The sequence below is a fragment of the Zingiber officinale genome, chromosome 3B, assembly GCF_018446385.1.
Source record: "Zingiber officinale cultivar Zhangliang chromosome 3B, Zo_v1.1, whole genome shotgun sequence".
Lineage (NCBI taxonomy): Eukaryota > Viridiplantae > Streptophyta > Magnoliopsida > Zingiberales > Zingiberaceae > Zingiber > Zingiber officinale.
In genome coordinates, this window is record NC_055991.1 from 84,791,203 (window position 1) to 84,814,426 (window position 23,224).

Consider the following 23,224-nt stretch of genomic DNA (forward strand, 5'->3'; position numbering starts at 1 on the left):
GTGGCAGTGGCAGGAGGTGCCTCCGGAATGGGTTGCTCCAGGACGTACAGTTTTCTTTCTTGTGTGAGAACGATTCTCAGATTCCTGTACCAGTCCAGGAAATTAGCTCTATTGAGCTTATCCTTGTCAAGGACAGAACGCAGGGAGAAAGTGTTCGTGTTTATCGACATGACAATCTACAACATAAATAAAGCATAAAGTAAATATCATATTCCATTTATCATTTAATTAGGCCTTTAACTTAATGATGCTCCCACTGAATTATAGGGCTTTTGTAGAATCAAGTCATGGATGTGGTCAAACCACACTACTAGATTCATACCAATTATCTATAATTCTCGCGGGACAAGATCCATATCATACTACGCCTTGAGTTAGCTTTGGCTAAATCGCCCAAGACTTAGTATGATTGGTAGATAACTAATTATCAATTACATCTCTATGCAACTCTTGTTTCTTCCAACCATTGGAAAATGCCTATAGTTTTACCTAATCCAATTGAGTTAACTAGTTATACTCAATCTAATTGAGTTTGTACTCACCCAAGCTTTGATAGGAGGGACCAAGATTGTCCCTCCACACCCTACCAAGATAATATGCGTTGCTCTGCTTTGGCAGATTCAACAACAACAAATGATCGAGGTAGTGATGGGTATCAAAACTTGGTAGATATTTTGAGTTGACTTGATTAAGATCTAATCTAATTATGAATGTGTATCATATACGCATTAAGGCACTAATTACCCTACATTAGCATGCATCACATACACACAAGCAATCATATATACTGATTAATTAATTGTGATGAGGTCATGGCCCTAATACGATCTTTTCAAGCCAATGAAAAGATCGGACGATCAACCTAGGGTCAACGGCTTCTTCAAGCGTCTCCTTTTGACCGCCATGTGTTGACAGCATCCTCCTCGTAACTCCTCCTTGAGTGGACCTTCCACTGCTTCATTTTGTACATTATAAATATAAAACTCGAGTTACATTCAAGTCTGAAATCTATTTACAATAGGAACATAAAAAGGGAGGCACGACACGCAGGTCGTATATCATATACAACACGCACAATACAAAAATGGCGCGCAGGCCATATTATGAATTACAACACAATTTTTAACCAATCATATTGGGGGATTTGGGCCATGACCATCAAAATATCATACATAATTCTAAATTATGTATTTTACATAAATTTCTACAATTTTACTACTGTTTTTATCAATTTTATGAGTCATAACTCCACGCCGGTCCCGTTTAGCGATTTTCGGGCGTGATCGTGAGACAATGCCCCTTGCGGGGTTAGGGGCAGTGCCCCTTCTCGTGAAATGAATATCGCGAGTGTTCTATCTTGATCTACACAAATCAAATTAATTCATTTATACTCAACTGAACCCCTTAACCTACACTAAGGTAGTATAGTAGAGGACCAGGTCGTCTCTCAGGTGGAACTAATGGCAGGACATTTGTTTTCAGACAAAATCGAACCAAGGGATTTGTTTGGGGATTTTGTTCTCTAAACCTAATGCAATAATTGAAATCCTAATTAACCAGCAAAGATGAACCTATAGCGCAATGTCACTCTACGCTACAAGCTACACCTTCTATAGGCATAACAAACAAGTATAACAGATAGTAAAATAAGCATAACTGAAACTAACCTAGAATTCTATCTAACCATTGAAGAACATACTTACATCGTATTGTCACACTACGACATAAGCATAATCATCAACAGAATTAACATAAAAAATACCAAAGAACACAAACATGCATAAACGAAACTACAAGACAGTAATTAAGTAAATTCAACGGAAATAACCAAACAAAACATGTAAATCCTAATTAACCAATCCACTTCTCCACAATCAAACACGCGAAGTATTTTATCTGTCACTAACAGAACCACCGAGGATGAAAATCGCTGTCACTCAGAAATCTCCTGAATCCGGTGGACAGCTGATGTTACTGGTCGAAACTGCAATTCGCGACGGTGGAAGCGCGAAATTCCTAAAGAAACCTCTCCTTGGAAAGCTGCTGGAAACGAAGGAAATCTTCCAATAACTGTCAACCCTATGCTACTTTCTTCACCGTGCCCCGCAGGTACGAGTTGTGTGGTACCAGAGCTTGGAAGAAATCCTGTTGAGAATTTTCCGACGAAGGGGAAATGGCGCTACTGGAATCTGAGCTCCTGCCTTCTTCACCGTTTCCAGCAAAGAAACTCAAGATTCCGATGCTGATGTGAGAAATGGAATGATGCCGGAGAAGAACCCAGAACTCGCCATCGTTGGTAAGTCTCTGCCCTCTTCACCGTGTCGAGCAGGAATCCTGACTAGGATGCGAGGTGGATGAAGAACCCACTGGAGTAACCACTCCGGTGAAGCCCTACGATCATCGCTGCTTTAGATCTGCCGGAAATCGCCTATGTCGGCTTCGTCATCTTCGATCGGGAGAAAGAGGAAAGGGGCGTCAGACTCGCGTGCCCTAGCCAATGTAGATGCCAGGAAGAGGGAAAGGATGTGGAGGACCGGTCGGCGGTGGTGAAGAGAAGAAGTGGTGCCGTCAGCCAGAGAGAAGAAAGAAAGGTGAGGGAGGTGGTCGTGTGCCCTAGCGGCGTTGAGGAAGAAATCGCGAGCCTGGGGTACTGTGTCGTCGCATGGAAGAAAAGGGAATTTTCTTAATGGGTTAGGTAAGTTTCTTAATGGTTTCGGGTTTGGGTCCATTAGATCTTAGATCCGAATTCAATAAGGATTGAAATTGGGCAAAAAATTTAGGAATTGGGCTTTAAGAGTGGCTTGAGGATTGATTTGGGCTTCTCTCTTCTTTGATCTAAAATTAAATTAAAACTCTAAATAAACCCTTGGATGACTTAAGCTCTCAATCAACGGTCCAGATCGCTTCCCTACAAAATAAGATGCACCTTTTAGATAAAATCCTAGAAAATATAGGAAAAATTATATCAAGACTCTAAATAAATATCAACTCGTAAAACACGATATAAATACAGGATTAAGCATACGAGATGATAACAATGATAAGTATAAGAGTCAAAATAGTGCATCAAAATGCTAGTTATCACTGCCCCAAAACAAAATAATTTTGTTTGGGCGAGACCTTGCCGTTTTAAAAGGTTTTTCTTGGTATTTGAAGCCTACAAGTGTCCAAGTACTTGTTGCTTCGCCTCTACGAGTAAAATACTCACAAAATCCATAAAATAGAAAAATTATAGAAACTTACAAATCTGAAACTTTTTCATAATAACAAATACAAACATGTACATGCTTCGCACGTGGTTCTGATACCACTGTTAGCAATTTCGAGCCACAAAAACCGCATTTTGCGTTGCCGAAACCTCGAAGCTAGCCACGGATCCGTGCGAAGATAAATAAAAATTATTCATGTACATGTTTGTCTACACTAGATCTACATGAAAAGGAATTTTTACCCTTGTAGCGATGCCCTTCGCTTATCCCGCTCGTCTAAACGGTTGCCGGATCTCGTAGAGTGTCAAGTGTACACTCCTCTACACGTATCCACACGGACAAAAGGTGGAGAGAACCACTTAGAGTGTGCTAGCACCCTAAAGTGGTTTCGGCAATGGAGGATAGGGAGAATAGAGAAGAGAGGAAGAAGAAGAAAGAATCAATGAGCACACAATTGCACTTACTCCATCATCCAATGTGGCCGACCACTTTATTGTGTGCTTTATACCTCCATGTAATACCAAGAGTCATGGCTCTTGGCCTTTCTCATGAGGTGGCACACAATGATGTGGCTTTGATGATGTGGAACACCATCATTGGCCGGCCCATGCCAAGTCACAATGAGGTGACATTTGGTCATGTCAAACTTGACCCTTCATCTTCCCTCTCAAGTCAAGTCAAACTTGACCTCTTATCTCCCATGGTTAATCAAATATACCATTTGATTCAAATCAATTTAATTTAATGAATCTCTATTCGTTCGTTTAAATTGACTCAATGAATCATAATTTAAATTAGACTCATTCGACACATGAATCAAATTGAGTCCAACTCAATTAGTCTAATTTGGATTACTCTTAATCCAATTTGGTTCATCACTGTTGGAACCCCAAGGTTGTTTTGGTGTGATCAACAAGTTAAGTTAGGTCCTGTGTGTTTCTAACCTAGTGTCTAAGTGTGCAGGAGCATAGGAGCACAGGTAGTCGAGCGGAAGACGCAGCCAGTGAGAAGGACGGCACGCGGTGCGTCCAAGGGACGAGGCGCTGCGGAAGAGTACACCGGCGGATGAGAAGGAAGCGTGTGGTGGTTCCGAGGGAATAAAGCTCGAGCGGAAGATTGCTCGGGGAGCAAGAGACGCAACTAGCGAGAAAGACAGCACGCGGTGCGTCCGAGGGACGAAGGCTACGGATGAGTACGCCGGTGGACGAGAAGGAAATACGCGGCGATTCCGAGGGACGAGAAGCCGGAGGGAAGCCCGCTCGAGAAGACCGGAAGTTGGGTTCGGGTGAGACCTTTTCTGGATGGCAGAGATCACCCAAGCGAGCAGATCCGGAGGAGAAGAACCGGACCGAGGCGGGACTGAACCAGAGAAGAGGTCCCGGACGAAAAAGTCAACACTTGTTGACTTTGGTAGCCCTCTGGGGCGCCCGGAGCCCTCCGGGGCGCCCAGAACCCTTCCGGGCGCCCGGACCTTGATTTTGACCAGGATCGCAATTTACGCGATCTGAACGTTGGGGGATAAAGTTTTATCCCCCCCCCCGGGCGCCCGGAACCCTTCCAAGCGCCTCGACCAAGACTATAAATATAGCCTTGGTCCAGAAGCTTTCCATCAATTCAGAACAACTCATTGTAACAACACTTGTACGCTCTCTCTAGTTTAGCTTCTCTAGTTGTGCACTTCACTGCTGTAAAAAGGCTTCTCCGCCAGAAGGAGATAATAGTACGACATCTTCCTTGGATTAACAACCTCTCCAGTTGTAACCAAGTCAACTCTTTGTGAGCCTTTTACTTTCTGTTTTCTGTTTACTTTATTTGATGCAAGTGTTCTGTTGAAAGTTCGAGAAAGGTTTTTTTTTGTTTTATTTTACAGGGCTATTCAACCCCCCTTCTAGCCGGCCCAACGGTCCAACAAGTGGTATCAGAGTCGAGACGCTTTAGGAGGACTAACCGCCGAACGAAGCAATGAGATGGCCGGATCTAATATCCACCCGCCAAAATTCGAGGGGGACTTTGCAAGCTGGAAGAAGCACATGGAGGTATTTTTCGGTACCGATTTTGATTTATTACTAACAATGGAACTCGGTTTTGAAGCTCACGAGGGCAAAGCGAAAAATCAATGGACAAAGAAAGAGCAGGCCGAGTACGTGGCAAACAAGAAAGCATAATTCCATGTGCTAATCGTACTTTCGCCACAAGAAGTCAACCGTGTCGACACCTACAACTTGGTAAAGGATCTTTGGGAGAAGTTCCTTGAATTACATGAAGGAACATCCGAAGCCAAGCTTGCGAAACGGGACTTACTTCACAACCAGCTCACCAACCTCCGTCTTGAAGAAGGTGAAACAATTGCACATCTACACTCGAGGATACAGGAGCTCATCACCAGACTTTCGAATCTCGGAGAAGAGGTAAGTAAACGAGATTCACTCAGGTACGCTTTAAATTCCTTCCCTAGAAATTCAAAATGGGCATCACTAGTAAATGCTTTTTACATTTCAAAGGACTTAGAAAAAATTTCATTAGAAGAATTTTTTTCAAAATTTGAAGTGCATGAGTCAAGATGTGCAGGAATGAGGGAGCCCAAGAACAACGTCGCCCTCAAAGCTTCGAGAGACGAACCTGAATCGAAATCTTCTCTCGACGACGAGGAAATGGTAATGATGGTAAGAAGATTAAAGAAACTTTGTAAATCTAGATCTACTAACCATCAGCAGGGGAAAAAGAAAAGGAAAATCTGCTGCTACCACTGCGACGAAGAAGGACATGTCAAGGACAACTGCCCCAAGCTGAAGAACAAAGACAAGGAGAAGGGTAAGAAGCCTATCCAAAAACGAAAGGCCCTGAAGGCGACGTGGGACGATACGTCGTCCGAATCGGAGGTCGAAGCATTCTCCGGACTCGCACTGATGGTGAGTCATCAAGACGACGACTACGATTCAATCTCTTCCGAGATGAGCATCGAGAGCATCGATGAAGGGGGAGCACGTCAGAAGAAAGCAGCAGCTCAGGGGGAGAAACGAACAACGAAATCGACAAGGTAAGTCAGGTACGATCTCTTCCTCCTGATAAAATGTTTAAGTTCGTTAAACTTTTAACAAAAGATTGCTGCAAATTATAAAGTGAAAATAAAAATTTAAAGGTAATTCTAGCTATGTCTTGTCCCTTAGAAAAATTAGATAAATTAAAACTAGCAAATGAAAAATTGAAACTTGAAAATGATGATTTGAAAATTCAAGTAGATAACTTGAAAAACTATGCATGTTCATCTAAAACTAATTTTAGAAGATTTAATAATTTAAATTGGTATTTTAAATATCACCCGGGACAAATTAAGAACATTCCAAGAAAATATGTCCCTAAAAATTTTTTGGTTAATCCAGTAGGCTGGAACCTATATTGGGTTCCGAAGTCATGCTTAAATTAATTTTAAAATTAAAATTAGCGCTTTAAGTGAGAAAATTAAACAAAGAATTTCTTTATGAGGCTTTGTCAAGGAAGTGGTTGTTGCTCCAATAAACAAGAAGGCCTAGTGCCTCGCCACGACCTGAAAGCTAAAATTTTGAAATAAATGTTTAATTAACTTACTAATAAAGCATTAATGCAAGAATTAATTAATGCTTTAAAAAGGTTATTCAAAACATTTTTTTTCAATTTAGAAATTTACTTACTTAAATTTTTTTTAATTGACTAAGTCATTTTTTTTTCTTAGAAAAATTTTTCTTAATCATTTTAGTTAGAAAATTTTCCTTCAAAAATAATCTTTACTTAGAATTTTTTTTTTTTTTCTTAAGTTAAAATATTTTCTAAAATTAGAAATTTAAGCTTAAATTACTTAGAAATTTTAAAAAAAAATTGCCTAAGTCAGATTTTCAAAACTTTACTTAGAATTTCTTTTAAATATTTTTTTTCAAATTTACTAAATTTTTAACCCTTAGATTGTTTTTCTTGGAACCCCATTTTTTTGTGATCAAAGGGGGAGAAGGGAAAGTATAAGTCTAGGGGGAGGTAGAAAATTTTTTTGAAACTTATTGTTTCTATCTTTTTGCCCTTAAATTGAAAATTAAGTTAATTTACTTAATTTTATTTAATGTCTATTTTAACCCTAGCTTAACTTGGGTTGATCACACCAAAAAGGGGAGATTGTTGGAACCCCAAGGTTGTTTTGGTGTGATCAACAAGTTAAGTTAGGTCCTGTGTGTTTCTAACCTAGTGTCTAAGTGTGCAGGAGCTTAGGAGCACAAGTAGTCGAGCGGAAGACGCAGCCAGCGAGAAGGACGGCACGCGGTGCCTCCGAGGGACGAGGCGCTGCGGAAGAGTATGTTAGTTAGAGCCCTAGAGCCAATCATTTGATAATTATTGTATGGACTCGTTCTATCATATTCTTGTATATATAAATAAAGGCATTTGTTTTTGGTTATTATACTTACTTGTATTGGTGCCAAATAACTAAGTATAATAGCGTCCTTGAGTAGAAGGTTCTTACCTATATTAATCGATTGGTTGAATCGATAGTGAGATGATATAGGGAATACTACTCTTAATCATTCCTAGACGAGTATTAACATTCAGGGACAATGTTAATGCCACGAGACTAGCATGTAGGTCAACTCGATGATTTGATCTCACAAGTCATGGATATAGAGATATCAAGTTGACACATGGGTATGCATTGGAGAATGTATACTGAATGATCCGCCATGAGAAAGTATCATGGATCATTATATGAGTGTCATATACTTTCTCATGTGGCTATTAGTATGACTATTAGTCCTTGGACCTGAAGTCACCATGGTTCCCTACATAAGGAATTACGTACTTTGGCTTCGTCAAATGTCACCCGTAAATGGGTGGACTATAAAGGCGATTACTGGGTATGTAACGAATTATGCAGAGGGATGTGAGTGATGTAGATGGAATCTATCCCTCCTATATGACGGGAGTGACATCGATTTTCTTGATAGAGTGAGACCACGAAGTGTATGGCCATGCCCAAGTGAGTCAATATGAGATATTGAGCTCATTTGATCAAGTGAGTCTACTTGGAGTTCAAGATTTAGATTGATTAGAGGATGACACGGTCTATGCCTCATATTGATCAATCTAGATGTCTAGGATAGAAGGACACTTGTCATATATTGTGAAGAGTCACAATTAGTAGTCATAAGGTGATGTTGGATCTCAACATTCTTATAACTTGGGTAGTAATGATGTGTTGCTAGATACCGCTCATTACTTATGCTTCTAAATGGGTTTAGGAGCATTGCCAACATTATAAGAACCTATAGGATCACACACAAAGGGCAATTAGATGGAGATTAGGTTCATTTGATGAACCTAAAGGATTAGGTTCATGTGATGAACCAAATTTGATTAAGAGTAATCCAAATTAGGCTAATTGAGTTGGACTCAATTTGGTTCATGTATTAAATGAGTCTAATTTGGACTGACTCATTGAATCAATTTAATTCAATGAATAGGGATTCATTAAATTAAAATTGACTTGAACCAATGGTTAGATTTGATCAACCATGGGAGAGAAGTGGTCAAGTTTGACTTGACTTGAGAGGAAGATGAAGAGTCAAGTTTGACTTGACCATTTGCCACCTCATTGGTGAGTTTGCAAGAAGTGGACCAATGATGATGCTCCACATCATCATGGTTGCTTAAGTGAGATGCCACCTCATGGGAGTTACCAAGAGTTGTGACTCTTGGCATCCCATGGAGGTTACATTCTCTCTTAAAGTGGCCAGCCACTTTAGATGAGGGAGTTAGTGCATTTTGTGTGCTTGGTGAGTAACTCCTTCTTCCTCAAGCTCTTCTCTTCTCTCACTCTCCTCCACCATTACTGATCTTCTAAGGTTGCTAGCACATCCTTAGAGGTTCTCTCCATCGAGTTGTTCGTGTGGATACACATAGAGGAGTATCTACTTTGATACTCTCGAGATCCGGCGATGAACCTTGGACGAGCGGGATTGCGAAGGGCTTCGCATCAAGGGTAACCTTTTTCTTTTGTAGATATAATGTAGATCTAGGAGTAGAAAATACGTCTATGAAAGTTTTACATAATTTTATTGTTGGATCGAGACCGTGCTAGAGGGGGGTGAATAGCGCTCGTGGCTAAATTTTACGTTTATCGGAATCATGAAAATATCAGAGTTTAAAACACGCAGTGGAAAGTAAACAAACACACAAAGAGACAAGCTTTTTTACTTCGTTCGGAGCCTAAGGCGACTCCTACTCGAAGGCCCGCGATCCTTGATCGCTTCTGGTGGGCAACAACTATAATCACGATAGAAATTACAAATTACACTGAAAGTATTGAAATAAACTTGTACCGACAACTTAAGAAAGAAGAAGATTGAAGCTCCGGGTCGTCGGAATGTCGCAGCAGCACTTCGGAATGACTTTGTTAGCAGCACGTTGAAGAAGGAAAGCTCAGAACATAATATCCTGAAGTGCGGGTCGAAACCTCCTAATAAAGGGTGTTTAAGGCGCCTTGAAGGCTGTTCAAGGCGCCTCCATGCTGCCGAGTCTTCCGCGTGGATCAAATCTGATCTGGTCGAACTTCATCCCTTTGAGGCGCCTTATACCCTGCTCAAGGCGCCTTCCAAGGCGCCTTATACCCTCATGAAGGCGCCTCCAATGAAGCATCGCAGCCAGGTCAGCTTTTGCACTCGAGGCGCCTCCAAGCTCCATGGAGGCGCCTCGGACACTGTTCATCCGAGGCAAATCATCGTTATTTTGTACCTGCAAGACATGTTAGTCCCAAACAACATCCTGCAACACAAGGTTAGCACAAAATAACAGAATGAATAATAAAGAATGTTATGACAGTCTCCGGACTGTCCGGGTCTGACTTCGGATTTCCAACCGGAAACCCTAGGTCGACCCGATGCCTACTGTTCCCTCTACGGGGAACACGTCCTCACCTACTCTACTTAGGAGATTTACCTGTTGCCAGTCGATCCTCCAGATCGACTGGACTTTTGCTCAGCACTCGATGCTTCCGGACTTTCTGCTGGACATCCACTTCCCGGCTAGTCCAGTCTTTCACCTGGTTCGCGACACCAGGACTTTCTACCTAGGGTTACCACCCCCTAGGACTTTTGCTTGAAGACATCGACCTACCAAGACTTTCCGTATAGGGTTACCACCCCCTATGACCTAGGGTTACCACCCCCTAGGGTTTTTTTTCTTTTGCCTAACCGCAGCTAGGACTTTTCTGAAATTCTCAAGTAGACTTGTTAGAATACAAAACACCTTAACTTTGAATCCTTTGCCATTATCAAAACACGAGTTCGATCGTCGGATGCTTCCCGCACCAAAAATCTCCCCCTTTTTTATTATGGCAACTCAAATTCAAAGTTAAGTAAACAAACGAATAGAAAACATTTTTAACACAGGCAAATCTGCTAAGTATAAAATGACCAAAGCAAATTTGCTAAAGTAACCTATATGCTCCCCCTTAACTTTTGCTCCCACTTAACTATTAATTTGAATTTTACATTTACCTTTTTGCTACTCTCCCCCTTTGCCATATATCAAAAATGGGCAATAATAGACATTTTAAATAACTAGATTTTAAATGTAAAACATTATAAAATTATTGGGAAGTGTATCTCTTCGATAGATTTTAAAGGTTAGTGATTATATCTTTCTTACTTAGGGAAAAACTAGTTTGTTAATCTTTGAAGGTACTGAGTTAAGTTTTGAAAAATTGTACAGGAATTTACTAAGTTCAACAGGTTAGCTAGGTTCAACAGGGTTTGAAAGTTAAGATTGGAACTTAGCTTAAATAATATTTAAGTTTTAGGACAAGGTTATTCATTCAAATTCAGTTGGTCCTTAAGTCCAAGCATGAGTCATGTTCACTAGATTGATTTACTAGGTATCAGAGCCCTAAAGATCAAAATATTCTTAACTAGAAAATTGAGTATCCTTTACCAACTGTCTAACCTTTAGTTACTTGCTGATTGCCTACAGGACAATAGCTTTCACTTGGTTAGTCAAGTTAAGTTACTTTGGTCCAAATAGACTTGACTAGAGCTGGAGGACTTAACTTGATTAATGTATATTGCGTATTTAACGCCCAGACTCATATTGATGCACAGATATAAGCATTCTTGAGTCCAGGCTATACCCTATGCATCTCACGCCGTTCTATGTTTTTCAATCACAATCAAGGTATACCTAGGTGCTTGTGAGATGCTCTGGCTTAATTCTAGGGGAACATGATTTCTAGGGAGAAAGCCTAGGCTATTTTAATTTTTTGAACAACCAAAAAAATTGGAGTTTTGAAAACTATTTTTCCTAGAATTTGAAAAAATAATAATAGAACTAATGATAAGACACCTACTCTACCCAACACATTCCTATTTGCCTTCTAAGTGCATTGAACTCAAGTTCAGGTAAGGGTTTTGTAAAAATGTCAGCTAGGTTTGATTTGGACTCAACATGGTTGAGTGCAATTTCACCTTTAGCTACATGATCCCTTACAAAGTGGTGTTTTACCTCTATGTGTTTGGTCCTAGAATGGTGAATATGATTTTTGGTCAGATTAATCAAGCTGATATTATCAATAAAGATTTTTATATTTTTATAGTCTAGTTGATAGTCTTTTAATGTATGCATCATCCATAACAATTGAGATGCACATTCTCCTAGGGCTATGTATTCAGCTTCTGTAGTGGATAGAGCAACACAATGTTGCTTTCTGCTTGACCAACTTACTAGGCACTGACCTAGAATCTGGCAGCTACCACTTGTACTTTTCCTATCTAACTTGCACCCAACATAGTCTGAATCAGAATAGCCATAAAGGTCAAAGGTGCAAGTTCTTGGGTACCAAAGTCCTACATTCAGAGTTCCTTTAATATACCTAAGTATTCTTTTAACATATGTTAGGTGTGACTCTTTTGCACAGGATTGGTATCTTGCACACATACCTACTGCAAATAGTATGTCGGGTCGACTTGCAGTTAGATAAAGTAAACTACCTATGACACTCCTATAGTATTTTGGGTCTACAGGTTTTCCTTCAGGGTCAGAGTCAATGTTTATGTTGGTTGCCATTGGAGTATTTATAATTTTTGAATTTTCCATGCTGAATTTTTTAATTAACTCCTTAGCATATTTAGTTTGATAAATGTAGATTCCATCTTTGGTTTGTTTTATTTGTAAGCCTAAGAAAAAGTTGAGTTCCCCAACCATGCTCATTTCAAATTCACTTTCCATTAATTTAATAAATTCTTTTAGAAATTTTGAGTTAGTTGAGCCAAAAATTATGTCGTCAACGTAGATTTGGGCTATAAAGATGTCTTTTTCTATAGTTTTCACGAACAAGGTCGGATCGATTTGACCTTGGTTAAAGTCTTTGGATATTAAATAATTAGATAATCTTTCATACCATGCTCTAGGGGCTTGTTTTAGTCCATATAACGCCTTTTTTAATTTAAATACATGGTTTGGGTAGTCTATGTCTTCAAACCCTGGAGGTTGGCTTATGTAGACCTCTTCCTTGATAAATCCATTTAAAAAGGCTGACTTAACGTCCATTTGGTACAATTTGAACCCTTTATTTGCTGCATAGGCTAATAACATCCTAATGGACTCGAGTCTAGCTACCGGAGCATAGGTTTCATCATAGTCTAAGCCTTCGACTTGACTAAACCCTTTGGCTACTAGCCTAGCTTTGTTTCTTATTATATCACCGTGATCATCCAACTTATTCCTAAAAACCCATTTGGTGTCTATTATTGATTTATCTATGGGTTTAGGTACAAGGTCCCAGACTTGGTTTCTCTCAAATTGTGCTAATTCTTCTTGCATTGCAATGATCCAATCTGGGTCAGGAAGAGCTTCTTCTATAGTTTTAGGTTCAATTTTGGAAATGAGGGCAATCTGACTAAGGTTTCTATGGATGATCTAGTTCTGACTCCTAGGTTTGGGTCACCCAGAATTTGGTCAGGTGGGTGAGAAGTACTTACTCTAGTTGGTCTTGGCTGTGGTTCAGGTACTGGTTCTTCTATCTCATTAAGATTAGGTTGGATTTCATCATCTTCTATAGCTCTTGGATGAATGTCAACATTGTCAGTTATATTAGGTAAATTGTTTTCTTCATCAAATATTACATTGGTTGTTTCTTCAACTTTCAAGGTGTTTTGATTATATACTCTAAAGGCTCTACTGGTTGAGGAGTATCCTAAAAATATTCCTTGGTTAGACTTGGATGTAAATTTTCCTAAGTAATCTTTAGTATTTAAAATGTGAACTTTCTGTTGGATCGAGACTGCGCTAGAGGGGGGGGTGAATAGCGCTCGCGGCTATATTGTTTGAATTATCGGAATCGTTCGATTTAAAACGTATGAGTAAATGCAGCGGAAATAGAAAAGACAAACACAGACAGTAAACAAAACACACCAAGAGAAGAACACGGAGGATTTACTTCGTTCGGAGCCTAAGGCGACTCCTACTCGAAGGCCCGCGATCCTTGATCGCTTCCGGTGGGCAACAACTATAAGCTCGATAAAAAATTACAAGTTGAAGTACAATAAACGACAATAAATAATTATACCGACGACAAAGAAATGAAGATTTGGAGCTCCTGGTCGTCGGGCACAAGTAGCAACACTTTGAAACGTTGTTTTGAGCAGCACGCAGCATTGGAATGACTTGAAACTTGATCGTATGAGGTGCTGGTCGAAACCCCCTTATAAAGGGTGTTCAAGGCACCTTGAAGGCTGTTAAAGGCGCCTCCATGCTGCCGGGTCTTCCGCGTGGATCAAATCTAATCTGGTCGAATTCATCTCTTTAAGGCGCCTTATAGCCTTCTCAAGGCGCCTTATACTCCCATGAAGGCGCCTTCGATGAACTTTCGCAGCCAGGTCATCCTTTGCACCCGAGGTGCCTCCAAGCTCCATGGAGGCGCCTCGGATACTGTTCATCCGAGGAAAAACCCCATTTCTTTGTACCTGCAAGATGTGTTAGTCCCAAACAATATCCTGCAACACAAAGTTAGCATAAATAACAGAATGAATATGACAAGAATTGTTATGACAGTCTCCGGACTATCCGGGTCTGACTTCGGGTTTCCAACCGGAAACCCTAGGTCAACCCGACGCCTACTGTTCCCTCTACGGGGAACGCATCCTCACCTACTCCACTCAGGAGATTTACCTGTTGCCAGTCGATCCTCCAGATCGACTGGACTTTTGCTCAGCACTCGATGCTTCCGGACTTTCTGCTGGACATCCACTTCCCGGCTAGTACAGTCTTTCACCTGGTTCGCGACACCAGGACTTTCTACCTAGGGTTACCACCCCCTAGGACTTTTGCCTGAAGACATCGACCTACCAAGACTTTCCGCATAGGGTTACCGCCCCCTATGACCTAGGGTTACCACCCCCTAGGGTTTTTTTCCTTTGCTTAACCGCAGCTAGGACTTTCCTGAAATCCTCAAGTAGACTTGTTAGAATACAAAACACCTTAACTTTGAATCCTTTGCTATTATCAAAACACGAGTTCGATCGTCGGATGCTTCCCGTACCAACAATCTCCCCCTTTTGATTATGACAACTCAAATTCAAAGTTAAGTAAACAAACGAATAGATAAACATTTTTAACACAGGCAAATCTACTAAGTATAGATGAACAAAATGACCAAAGCAAATTTGCTAATGTAACCTATATGCTCCCCCTTAACTTTTGCTAACCTATATGCTCCCTCTTAACTTTTGCTCCCCCTTATGAATTTTACATTTACATTTTTGCTACTCTCCCCCTTTGCCATATATCAAAAATGGGCAATAATAGACATTTTAAATAACTAGGTTTTAAATGTAAAACATTATAAAACTGTTGGGGAGTGTATCTCTTTGATAGATTTTAAAGGTTAGTGATTATATCTTTCTTACTTAGGAGAAAAATTATTTGTTACTCTTTCAAGATACTGAGTTAAGTTTTGAAAAAATTGTACTAAGTGTAAAATACGGGAAATAGGCGAATATTAATAAGAGATTTTTCCGGAATTTTTGGAAATTTTTCGGGAATTTTTCGGAGCTTGTACGGACGAGTTGACGGGGATAAAAACGGGGCCCGGAAAAGCCTGTTTAGGCTACCCCATTTATGAGAGGAAAAGTTGATTTTCCTTTTCCTTTTTAAATTCTTTTTCTTTATTTTCCTCGCCGAAAACCCCTCTCCCACGTGAGCCGACCCGTGCCTAGCCTCGCCTCGCGCCCGATTGCTCCGAGCCCTAACAGCCGGAGCTCTAACCGCCGGCCGCAGTAGTTTTCTGCATCTCCCACGCGTGCATAAGCCGGACCAAGGGAGAAGCCGACTCCTTCTCTCTGTGCTTCTTCTCTCTGTGCTTGTGCCGTGCGACACCGCCGGTCCCTTGCCGCTGCCCTAGCGCCTAGCCACCTCGCGCCGCCACCACTGCCGACGGCGCCTCTCTTTCACTTTTCCCTAGCGCCGGCTGCCACCACAGTGCCACAGCCGACGCCGCTCGCTTCCCTCTTGCACCGACTGGTTAGCCGAGCACTACCGACGCCGAGGTTCATCTGTGCCCTAGATCGCCGGAATCAAGAGGCTTGAGTAGGTCTTTAGTTGGGAGCAGCAACCCAAGCCTTGGTGGTTCCGTCCGTGCCCTAATTCCACTGTTAAGTCTTCCTTCAGCCACCTCCTACAGTGAAGTCTCGGCAGAGGAAGCAACAGGCAGCCACCTTCTAGTGGCGAACAGCCCAATTCGGCCACAAATCTTGATCCAGCAGCAACAAGGTAAGAATTTGGTGATTTTAGGTAGCTGTCAGTGGAAGTTTTATAAGGTTGTAAGCTTTGTGTAACAATTGTGAGGTTTGCTTGTTTTTGTTTACAGCAGCAAAACAACCCTTCTCCGGTAGAAACTATCTGGCTATGAGTTTGAGGTAAAATTTAGGGTTTTGGACTTCGTTGTAGATGATTTCTAGTTGTGTTAGCATTACATGTTAACTTGGATTCATGTGTAGGTTTCAATTGAAATCGAATAGTGGAATGGTTAGGGTTAATGGAGCTAATCCTAATTGATTTTGAGTTCAATTTAATTAGGGTTCTTGAAGGAAAATACTTTGGTTTAGCTATTTTTCTTATAATTAAATTTAGCTAAACTAGACCTTATGTTTAATATACAGGACCTTGACGCGAGACGAGTATCTCGGAGTCAGATTGGACATTTCTATTTACGGAGGCGGGTACTTTTGACTTATTGTCTTTGATATGCTTAGTAATGAAAATAATATGTTGCATTAATTGTGTTTCATATTTGTTTCGGTTAATCACTGCCCAATACATGTTACCTGTTTGATTGCATCTCGTATTAATCTTGTACCTAATTTATCATGCTCATGGGTAGTGATATAACCATGTTTCACATGTTCAGGACCTAGGTTTGATACCTTATTGATCAGTATATCTTGATTTGATCTATTCACTATGGTGCCCATTGTTATATGTCCAGAGGTTGGTTTAGTATATTACCATGCTTAGTGACATGCACCATTTGCATGATCGCATGTTGTGCGATAGATTGCTCCATTATTGTCGAGCACTTTGCCAGTTTTCATCACTGTTTGGTGCTCCGTTGTGACGCTCATGGGTAGCGTGACACAGCGTGGTAACTCGGTGCTCCGTTGATCCGCTCATGGGTAGTGTGACGCAGCGTGTAGCACGTTAGAGATTCCTCCCCGTCATAGTGTACCGGGAGATGAGAGCATTGCGCTCCCCCATTTATGATTTGGGGTAGGAGTACGTATGTACTCCGACAGCATCCCGTCCACTCGATCACTCATCAGGAGTAGTGTTGCTGAGTGCACGGTCGTCACAGCCCTACCCACTTGGTCCCACTTTTGTTGTGAGTTGGCTGACTGGCGTCAGGGGTGACCATGACATTGGCATCATATGCATGATGCATTTATTGTTTGTGATTGTGTTTGCTGCATTTATATGCTGTATATTGTTTGGATACCTATGTTTGACATGCATACAGGTCTTCTATACCTTTCGGACTGTTTGTCCTTATACCGGGTCCTGGTTAGTACAGATTCTCTCCTGTCTTCTTCGGTTTGCATTTACCTTTATCTTTATCAGGAGACTGTACGCATGATTAGTGCTAGGTGTTATTTCTTTACTTTGCATATCAATTGTACCTGCTGAGTGTTGGACTCACCCCGCCTCCATTGTTATTTTCAGGTTGATGCTGTCAGGAGGGAGTTCCAGTCGCTAGTCTCCACTGCACGTAGTACTAGATCCCCTGCAGACCTCGAGGATTGATTGACTTTTGAGTTTTTTTCTCGTTTGTCTATGTTTAGACTTGATTTGTTTGATACTTGGACGTTGTATTTATTTTTGTGATGTCGTTGGATTTTATTTGGTCTTATTCTACTACATGTCTGCCGGGTCGGCATAAGAGGTGAGTTTCGTCGGATTTGAGTTTTATGAGTGTAGTTGAGTAGGGTGGTTTTCGAGTCAGAGTATTACTGCTTTGTTTGATTATATATAGCTGCGTGGATGTTTGTGTGGTTGTGTTATATTTATTGTTATTATTCTAGCCGCATGTGGCTGAGGTATGGAGATATGTAGAAAGTTTCAGATTGTCCGCCGTACAGGGGAGATGTTGCCGAAATTTCTTCGGACGGGGACTCCTCTGGGGCGTGACAATTTAGTGGTATCAGAGCAGGTTTTGCGATTTTTGTTTTCGTATTTTTGATAGTTGGAATAACCTGATACCAAATTATTTGGTATCAGAGCGCCAGAGTTCGGCGACGCTTGTTGGATTTCCGTGTGTTGGATTTTCGAGATTTGTCTGATACCAATTTATTTGGTTTCAAAGCGGGTTATGATACCTGCTTTTGGTATTCTGGAGATTTATCGGATACCTGTTGTTGGTATTCTGGATATTTGGGTTAGCCAGGTTTGCGAGGCAAACTGGGCATTTTCGGATTTTTGATATGGTTATGTTCGGATTTCCGTTTCGGATTTATTTGGATTTCCGGCGATATTCTCGTTCGAAATTTTGAGGTCAAAAGTTGGGGACTGGACAGCGACGGAACATCTCCAGACAGCAAATAGGTATGATGTTTATTTTTATGATTTTTATACTTGTAGTAATATTTGAGATGCCTACTGGGGTTGAGCCTATTAGTCAGGGACAGACTCAGGATACTACGGGCGCGTCGTGCTCTTAGACCCCGATGATTCCTTTAGAGGTACCCACCTCGGTTGTACCAGCTGTACCCACCCCTACTGTATTTACAGTACCACCAGGGTACCACCGGCATACCCCGCACCTGCTCCGGCCGAGCCTACGGCATACCCGGCACCATCACCACTTGAACCTACCGTGTACCCGACACCAGCGGCACCTATGCCCCCAATACCTACGGTGTACCCAGCAGCACCTGTACCAGCAGTACCGGTTGCACCATATCCAATGCCACTACCTACCTTACATTCAGCCGCGGCCACCTATGCTGACCCTGTAGTACCACCGACGGCTTATGCTCCGGTATATACAGCAGCACCGGAAGTTCCTCCTCCGGTTTATTCCGCGGTACCACCTGTTGTATCAGCTCCAGTGTTTCCGCCAGTTCCTGCAGTCGTCCCGACACAGCTCACTGATATTGTCGCTGCACGAGCTAGGATTCCAGCATTGGCTGAGTCGATGAAGACTCGTTTTACTCTTTTCCGCGGAGATCTCGATCCGAGTATGGCTCTGTCATGGATAGAGACTATGGAGCAGACTTTCTTCTATATGGCTTGCTCCGAGTGGGAGAAAGCAGAGCTGGCTGCTTACCATTTACGGGATGAAGCTAATGCCTGGTGGGTTACTCAGCGTTCTATTATTGGAGAGCGCAACGTCACATGGACCAGGTTCAGAGAGGCTTTTGAGAGCCATTTCTTTCCACTGTCTTATCAGATGGCTCGCTGACAGGATTTTATGAGTCTGAGGCAGAACAACCGCTCAGTGACCGAGTATAATACTGAATTCAACCGATTGGCTAAGTTTTGTCCAGAGTTAGTTGCGGAGGACAGAACTCGCATAATGCAGTTTATTCAGGGACTGGATGGTTATCTGCATGTACGACTTGCCGGTTTAGGGATCACATCTTACTCTGATGCACTGGCTCGAGCTTTGATGATAGAGTTAGCTCAGCAGACAGCATATCTGGACAGGAAAAGAAAACATACGGGGCAGACATCAGGTCAGAGCCAGCAGACACAGGCGACAGGACAACATCAGAGTAGTCGCAGACGGTCAGGTCAGAGTTCTTCTGGGGTATCTCGTAGGCCTCAAAAGTCAGGACAATCTTCCTCAGGACGTTTCCGGTCTCCTCGGCAGGATCGGAAACAGTCCACCAACGATATACAGTGTTTCCGATGTGGTTCCAGAGACCAAAACACTTCAGCCTGCAGATTTGAGCAGTCAGTTTGCTTTTATTGCAAGCGCACAGGCACCAGAGCCGGATTGTCGGTGAAGGCTCGGCAACCGGGAGGTCGAGCGGAGGCGATCTAGTTAGTCGATGTCTCGGCGAGGAGGATTCTCACCCTCACGGCGTCGGTGAGGCGGCTCCCTCTGCAGCGATTTGGCATGCTTGGGCGGAGTACTCGGTGTAGCACCCAGTTTTGTTCCGGGACCTTATTATCCGACTCGGGCGTGCAGACTCGGTCGGCCGGTACCACCATCCTCTCGGTCTTCTACGGCTCATTATCCAAGGCCGCCTCGGTGGCGCTTACCTTGACCGGTAGCGTTACCTCCTCCTCCTCCGCCAGAGACTGGTCGTGTTCATACGATTACCAGAGAGGATGCTTAGCGGTCCGACGGATCCGTTTTCCGCGGTATGATTTCCATTTATGTATTTTCCGCTGATATATTGATTGATACTGGTAGCTCGCACTCTTTTATATCCCGTACCTTTATGCGGGAGATTGGTAGATTACCTACTTTTAGATTGCAGCGTTTGACCGTCTCCCTACCGTCCGGTGATACTTTAGATGTCACCCAAGAGGTCAGAGGTTGCCCATTAGACTTTGGCAACATGATACTTACGGTAGATCTTCTAGTATTGGATCTTCTAGTATTGGAGATGGTCGAATTTGATATCATTCTTGGCATGGATTGGCTGTCAGTATACCATGCTACCGTTGATTTCCAGACGAGGGTGGTCACCTTCCAGCCTCCGAACCAACCCTCGTTGAGTTTCACTGGTATCAGAGATGACGGCATCTCGATTATTTCGGCGATTCAGGCACAGAAGCTGCTGTCTCACGGCTGTCATGGTTTTCTATTATCTCTGATTAGTACTGAGGACAGCAGTAGTTCGCATCTTTCCGACGTTCCTGTAGTCCGGAAGTACCCAGATGTATTTCCAGAGGGGTTACCTGGTTTGCCTCCCAGAATGCCAGTGGAGTTCGCTATTGAGCTGATTCTGGGAACCGCGCCGACATCGAAAGCTCTGTATCGTATGGAACCAAAAGAGTTGAACGAGCTGAAGGTTCAACTCCAGGAGCTTTTAGACAGGGGATTTATTCGCCCTAGTGTTTCACCATGGGGTTCTCCAATTCTGTTTGTCAAGAAAAAGGATGGTACTATGAGGTTGTGTATTGACTACAGACAGCTGAATACAGTGACCGTTAGGAATAAATATCCATTACCACGGATCGAGGATTTGTTTGATCAGCTCAGAGGTACATCAGTGTATTCTAAGATTGATCTGCGATCCGGATATCATCAGCTGAGAGTCAGAGACTCAGATATTCAGAAGACAGCTTTCCGTACCAGATACGGTCATTATGAGTTTTTGGTAATGCCATTTGGGCTTACCAATGCTCCAGTGGTGTTTATTGATTTGATGAACCGCATTTTGCTGGAGTATCTGGATCAGTTTGTTATCATTTTCATTGATGACATATTGGTCTACTCGCATTCCGAGGAGGAGCATGCACAGCATCTTCGTATAGTCTTGGAGATTCTTAGACGACATCAGCTGTACGCGAAGTTCAGCAAGTGTGCATTCTGGTTATCCTCAGTCAGTTTTCTGGGACACGTGGTTTCTAGCAGAGGTATTTCAGTTGATCCTCAGAAGATCGAGGCTGTCACCAGTTGGGAGCAGCCGAAGTCAGTTCAGGAGATCCGCAGTTTTCTGGGACTAGCAGGATATTACAGACGGTTCGTTGAGGGTTTCTCGCGTATTTCTATGCCGCTGACACGCCTTACCAGGAAAGGCGTGAAGTTTACGTGGACAGAGGATTGCGAGACCAGCTTTCAGGAGCTGAAGCGGAGATTAGTGTCGGCTCCAGTTTTGGTTTTACCTTCTGGAGAGGACAGATTTGTACTCTACACCGACGCTTCTCTTCAGGGTTTGGGGGCTGTTCTGATGCAGCACAGCAGAGTAGTCTCTTATGCTTCTCGTCAGCTGAAGGAGCATGAGAAGAACTACCCAGTTCATGACTTGGAGTTAGCCGCCATCATTTATGCATTGAAGATTTGACGCCATCACCTGTACGGCATTACATTTGAGATTCTCACTGATCATAAGAGTCTCAAATATATTTTTACTCAGAAGGAGCTTAATCTCCGACAGAGGAGATGGATGGAGTTCCTGAAGGACTACGATTGTACCATTAGCTACCACCCGGGGAAAGCTAATGTGGTTGCCGATGCACTTAGCAGGAAGTCCAGAGGGACTTTGGCTTGCCACCGAGTTTCAGTTACAGACTTGGTTCAGGGTTTCTCCGAGTTAGACCTTGAGGAGCAGGGATTTACAGAGCAGGGTATTCTGGTTACCATGGTTGCTCAGTCGTCGATCAGGACGAGGATCCGAGAGGCTCAGGCTGGTGATCAACATTGTCAGTTCATTGGCAGTCAGATAGCTTCCGGGCAGCAGACCGAGTTCACACGAGACGAGGAGGGTGTTATATACTTCCGAGGCAGATTATGCGTACCTCAGTCTCATCTGGTCTTACAGGAGCTACTACAGGAGGCACATCGTTCTCGATTTGCGATCCATCCAGGCGGAACCCGTATGTATCGAGACTTGAGGCGTTCCTACTGGTGGAACGGCATGAAGAAAGACATCGCGGATTTCGTAGCTAGATGTCTTGTCTGTCAACAGGTGAAGGCTGAACACCAGAGACCTGCAGGATTACTTCAGCGGATTCCTATTCCTGAGTGGAAGTGGGATCACATTACCATGGACTTTGTGGTAGGATTGCCGAGGACACGACGAGGCCATGACGCAATTTGGGTAATCGTTGATCGATTAACCAAATCCGCGCACTTCTTAGCGATCCGGAGGACTGATCCCCTGGATCGATTGGCAGATCTGTATTGCCGAGAGATCATCCGACTACATGGTGTTCCGTTGAGTATCATTTCGGATAGAGATCCACGGTTCACGTCTCGATTCTGGCAGAGTCTGCAGCAGGCCTTGGGCACACAGCTCCGTTTGAGTACAGCTTTCCATCCACAGACAGATGGACAGTCAGAGTGGACCATTCAGACTTTAGAGGACCTGCTGAGGTCGTGTGTTATGGATTTTGGAGGCAGTTGGGAGGACCATCTGCAGTTGGTAGAGTTTGCCTACAACAATAGCTTTCATTCGGCTATCCAGATGGCACCGTTTGAGGCGTTGTACGGTAGACCTTGTCGGACACCCGTCCTCTGGGATGAGGTTGGAGAGGCCCAGTTGTTGGGACCTCATAGAGTTCAGCAGGATGCAGAGTTGGTCCGTACTATCAGACGGAGGATGTCAGAGGCGCAGGACCGTCAGAAGAGTTATGCTGATCGGAGACGCAGACCACTAGAGTTCTCTGTTGGCGACCATGTATTTCTGAGAGTTTCACCCACGAAAGGGGTGAAGAGATTTGGTCTCAGGGGTAAGCTAGCTCCGCGGTATATTGGTCCTTTCGAGATCTTGGAGAGGATCGGAGCGGTAGCTTACCGACTGGCACTACCACCGTCCAGGATGTATATATCCGACTAGAGA